The sequence below is a fragment of the Arachis ipaensis genome, chromosome B06, assembly GCF_000816755.2.
Source record: "Arachis ipaensis cultivar K30076 chromosome B06, Araip1.1, whole genome shotgun sequence".
Lineage (NCBI taxonomy): Eukaryota > Viridiplantae > Streptophyta > Magnoliopsida > Fabales > Fabaceae > Arachis > Arachis ipaensis.
Window position 1 is genome coordinate 102,444,327 of NC_029790.2, and position 6,269 is coordinate 102,450,595.

Genomic DNA, 6,269 nt, shown 5'->3' on the forward strand with positions numbered 1-6,269 from the left:
TCGGATAAAATTGCTGCTGCCACATCTATTTCTGTCTTTTGGCAAGTTGCTTAATCCTTATTAAAGCCTTTTTGTCAAAATTATAACTTAAATCATGTCTTCGCAATTCTCTCTATCTTCGCAATTAAGATTGGCTTATCAATTTTATTATGGTGAACGAATTAGTTCATTGTTTGGTACAATCATTAATACCCTATATATAAGGTAGCGTTTGTTTTGAGGTATTGAGACAGAGACTGAGAGACTGAAACTCAATATCGTGTTTGTTAGTTCAGAGACTGGTACTAAAATTTCTGTCTCTGTTTTTAAAATTTCAGTATTTCAGTACCTCCAAAAAGTAGGGATACAGGAGACTGAAATTTTTAGAGATGGAGACTGAAACTTTAATAACATTTTATATCTAAAATACTTTCATTTCAATTAATTAATTCTAATTTTACCCTTTGTGCAAATTAAATTAGAGTATCAATATTGTTTCAATTCCTGTCTCCCATTTTGCACCAAATAGAATACTGAGATTTATTTCAATCCCTGTCTCTTAGTCTCTGTCTCTCAGTCTTAGTCTTTCGGTCTCTGTATCTCCACCAAACGCTACCTAAGAGTGTACCTCACTAGTCTTTAATTTTAACATTTTGTAAATTTTATTTATTTATTTATTTTACTGACCATAAATCATATTTTTGTAATAGATTGAAATACTTAATACTATAATAATGAAAAATTATAGCATCAAATAGTTAACGACATAAGTTTCGATGATGATATTCTAATTTTCTCCTAAAGATTTAGATGTATAATTTCAAATTTTCCTAAGCACTTTTAATGAAGTTTCAAGTAATAAAAAACATGACAAATGGAAGATGAGAGATATTATATTTAACTTGAAATTTAGATGTATTAAACTCAATAATATTTTATACTCAACCAAAAAAAAATTTCAACAACATTAATTAATTATTATTTTTTTCATCACGTCATTTTTCTACAATTTTATTCACAAAAACCTATTTGATTCGAAATGTTTAATGACTGGACTATTCGTTATATAAACCAAAAAAATAAGATGATAGAAAACAAAGGAAAAATTAGTGAAATAGAAAAACAGCTTTTCGTAATTTTTTTTTAATTGTAAACTAAATTAGGTTAAAAAGTTTTCAAAAAATTACAAAATATAGAAAATATAAAATTTAAGACAACAAAATGTTACAAGTTTTTGAAAAGTTTATTAAAAAGGGCATTACTATGTTTGTTTATTTAAAAAATTATTTATTTATTTTTAAATCTATAAATTTATCATAGAACTTTGAGACTCATTTATTAAAGGGTGAATACCCATTCCGGCGCCTGATAATTTTTTCGAAAGACTTAGAGGCCTTCGACAAAAAAAAAGTTTCCTTTTTGACCTTTGGTATTTAACTTCGTGGACTTCTCTGTCAATGATCTCTCTTTGAAACATATTTATGTGACACGTTAATTACTAATATATTTTTTATTTAATTTTTATAAGTAAAAAATTTAAAAATCACTAATATTTCTTAGTTTTACACCGTAAATTTAGCTAATATATTTGATAAAAGTAACAAAAAAAATATAAAAAAAAAACTAAACGGCCTTGATAATTATCATTAAAAGACAACGAGGCTCCAAACAAAAAAGAATTTATCAATTCTAGTTGGCTCTTAATACATTAATCAATAGTTTAACATTTTTTTTTTGGTGACTAATAGTTTAACATGCTATATTGGCTTATTCCATTAATACAAAGAGAAAATATTGATAAAGAAGCTAATCAATCTCATAGAAATAAAGATCAAAACCTGAAAAATGATTTTTTTTATTGAGAATTTCGTTGTCTTTTGAGATAATTGTCAGAAGCCATTTAAATTTTTTCTCTTTATTAAAAAATCAAAAATACTTTATACATACTAAAAGTTAATTATCAAATTAATCACTATATATTTATATATAAATATATATTATTTAATTTATTTTTAATATATATTGATAGAACTAACTGATTTGTAAATAATTTTTAGAGTAATTACTCAAATTAGTCCTTAAGAATTTTAAAAACAGATATTTTAGTCCTCAAAAAAAATTAATACACAAAAATATCCCTAAGATTTTATTCCGGTAGATAAATTAGTCTCCAGTTTATTTTTCAGCAGAGTAATTACCCAGATTAGTCCCCAAGAATTTTAAAAACAGTCATTTTAGTTACCAAAAAAATTAATACACAGATTAATTCCCAACGTTTTTCTTCATCAGACATAACAGTCCTCCATCTAAAAATAAAATTATTATTATTATGAAAGAATACAGTATACGAGGAGTCTTGAAAAACGAATAAAACAAAATCACAAAAATAAAAAGCACAACGCTCAGGAAACGTGATTACTTGCGTGTGAAGAAACTAAGGTTCAAAGGCATAAATAAACAGAAAGTAGGAATAGATGGTCAAGAATACAAAATAACAAGCTCCTACTCAGCCTGCGAAGCTAAGACTGGCCGGAGAATATTTACATACATATATACATATCCCAAATTCAAAATACATAGATAAAACCCTAGTTCTCCATAATCCTCTAGGAAGAGCAAAATAAACAAGTATATAAGAGGAGATTTATATATATATACATATATCAAAAGTACAAAGGAAACCCCAAAATCAAAACCACTTCGCTACAGAAGCTCCAGACGCCTACTGAGGTGCCTCTCGACCTGCATCTAAAAAACAACAACACAGTATGAAATGAGAACCAGAGATTCTCAGCATGGTAAAGGTGCCACACATATAAGATATAAGGTCCTGGGAATGTCAGAGGCAATCCTAGAACACCATCACTCGAATATAAAGCTTAAGGAACTAAAAACGAAAGCCATAAATGGGTGGTTCTCTAAGGCTTTCTAAATTAAACTAATTCCTTAAACCTAACTAAAACTGAATTAGAATCCTAAATCTCTCTGTCTTTCCTCCGTTCCTCCATCTCCGATGAAATTACAAAGACAAACAAGCAAACAAAGGCAAACACAGGTAGAATACAAATAGTACAAATAGTAAGTATAACAACTAGCATGTTATAAGCAGTTAGGCATTCCCAGTTAATGCACAATCAAACAACTCAAACAATATGCACATGATGCATGCCTGTCCTATGGCTGATGAGGCTCATCTGTCGGTTATCAAGCCAACCCGACAAGTCCGGCTACTAAACCCTGGACTGTCCCCCGTCGTGCATCCCCACGAGTTTATGCATAGTTTTTTCTCTTTTTATTCATAATTTATACATTCATATATATAACTTTACTTAAAGGGGGGTTACCATTCCCGGAAATTTATGCGTGTCCGGTCACCCTTACGACGTAGGTCAACAAAATATCGAGTCTCAACTTGGAACACGTGGTGGCAAGCCATGGTGCTTTACCCAAGAAAACTCGTATCTCAGATAATCATTTCACATACATTTATTAACATCTCATAATCATTCATTATGGCTGTAAAGTCACTTTATACATTATATGTTTGTACCTTTATACATAGTTTATCATAATCCGGAGCAAGTGGGGCGAAACCACAACCCCTTGCGTCTACCCGGGGAGCCTCTATACTAACCAACCTGGAGCAAGTGGGGTGAAAACATAACCCTTGCGTCTACCCAGGAGGTACGTTCTCATATGCCCAAGAGGAACAAAGGAGGGATCCTAACCTCCCACCATCTTACTGGGGGCAATTTTACAATACCAGGAGAAACAAGGAAGGGGATCCTCACCTTCCACCATTTTCTGGGGTCGTACTTTCAAGAAAGAGTACTCAGATACAATATTTATTCCTTTTTTTAGCCAGTTTCATAGTTGAAATAGTGTATACACACACACACACACACACACACACAAGCACTCTACCTTCTTATACCTAAATCATCACTTCTCAAACTTTTTTCATCTCCAAATTACCACCTATACCTAGCTTCATCTCATTACTAGACTTACTAACAAGATCTAGGACCAAAGGAATAAAATAGAGGTTTAAAGATTTGAAATTAAACTTTAAAACACAAAACTCTATTTTTTCTGAAACAGGGTCACGCGTACGCGTGGGAGTGCATTACTAAAAGATCACGCATACGCATGGGCGTACAATTCTCTATACTCGCATACGCAAACACCCTACTCGCGTACGCAAGATACCCAACCTGGATTCATTGGTCACGTTGTGTGCAGTGGTCGCGTACGCAAGTTATGTAGAACAGCAAAAATGCTGAATGCTGCAGAATTTTTAGCTTTACACTCCTAACTTCATACGCGCATAACTTTTTCGTTTTAAAATATTTTTCATCCGTTCTTTGAACGGCATAAACTTCACGGATCCAATTTTTATTTGAAAGAAGTTTGAAATAATTTGGGGGTCTGGAAGCTAAGTTATGTCTCGCCGAAATTTGGCTAAAAATCAATTTTTCACAAAAACCTCAAACCTCAATTTTCATTAAAACCAAACTTCATTCCCATTTCCTATATATGTATCCAGCACAACAACATACCACTTTAAAATGCCAAAACCTCCATGTCATAACTTAATCAATTTTACTTTTATATGCACAATCCCATATACAAATTACTCAACTAAACAACAAAGTCATCATCCTTCATCACATATACATGTTCATTTCTTAATATCTTGCCAATTATCACTAATTCACCATATAACATTATATTCCATCACCAACATCAGTTATCAAGTTAAAAATCAACCGAAAATCAACAATCATTATCAAGGTACTAAACATTTAACGCATTCAAATATTCACACCTAACCTATAGTCATCTAGCCTAAATTTTCACAAAACCTTACATATTAAATACGAGAAACATGAACCATACCTTGGCCAGTTCCTTCCTAAGCTCAAAAACACTAAGAATTCAAGCTTCAAGATTCTCAATCAACTCCAATGACTCCAACCACCAAGGGTTTATTTCAAGAGCTCTAATTCACCAATTCAAACTCCAATTTAACATAATTTCAATCTAATTCATACAATTCACTAAATTAGCAGAAGGGTATACAAAATTGGATAACCACAACGGTTCAGAGTTTTCATACCTTACCCATTAATGATTGGAGTATAATCCCATAATTATCCAATGTTAGATTGCTCCTAAACCACCAAAATCATCAAAATCACTCAATGCACACACAAAAACACGAAATAGAAAGGGGAAAGGAAACTGGGCACAAATCACAAGGGTTCTTACCACTTTATTTGGATAGAAATGAAGAGGACTCCGAGATGAATGCATGGTCCCAAACGGCTTGTCAATCGGAGCTCCGAATTGAAAGTTACAAGGGTTTGAAGTTGGAAGGGAATAGTTATCTAGGGTTTATGTTCCTTCTCTTCTCCTCACCGTGGCTCCCTTCTTTCTCAATGAGTTCAGATTGTTTGCGGCTGAAAGGGGGGGTGAAGGGGGTTATATGGGTTGGGCTTTAGGCCCAATATGGACCCGGTTCGATTGGTTTGGTTCGTTTGGTCTAATTTTGGGTCAAATTCTTTGAAATTAGTGTTGAAATTATTGTTTTAATTAGGTATATCTTATTTTATTAAAATTTACATTTCTAATTTTTTATTAAAAATTAATTTATTGATTAATTATTCGCTAATTTTACAGAGTTTATGTTTAATAGAGAAAAATATTAAAAATTAATCTGTATATTAATTTTATTTAAAGACTAAAATGTTTGCTTTTAAAATTCTTGGGATTGCTTTGAGTAATTACTTTAATTTTTATTATTCGCCGATCGAATTTTTTGACTTTGATATGGAGTAAGTGTTGGTGTATGGCATGGTTATGGGGGTATACGGTATTTCATCGGGTTGTGATGGCTGCGCCAAGTAAATCGGACGGTACACAAATCGGACCATTTAATTTGTGTACTGACGTCCATGTGGCGCGCATGCAGCAGGTTTTCAGGTTGGCTTCGTTGCTTCCTATGCACCATCGAATGTCACCCCTCCCAGCATTCATCATTTTCACTCTTATACACTCTTCTGAACGGCTTGCTCTCCAATTCTACTACTATCTTCATTTTCAGCCATTCTTGGACCACAAAGTAGCAGAAAAAAATTAAAAACAATGTTAAGAATACCAAGAATAAAAAAAGTGAATCAGCCAAAATTTCACATTGTAAATTATCTTGGACATTCAAATTATGTAAGTTTTTATTATCCAATATTTTGATTTAATAAAAATAGTAGTGATAATATTAGATTTTAGTA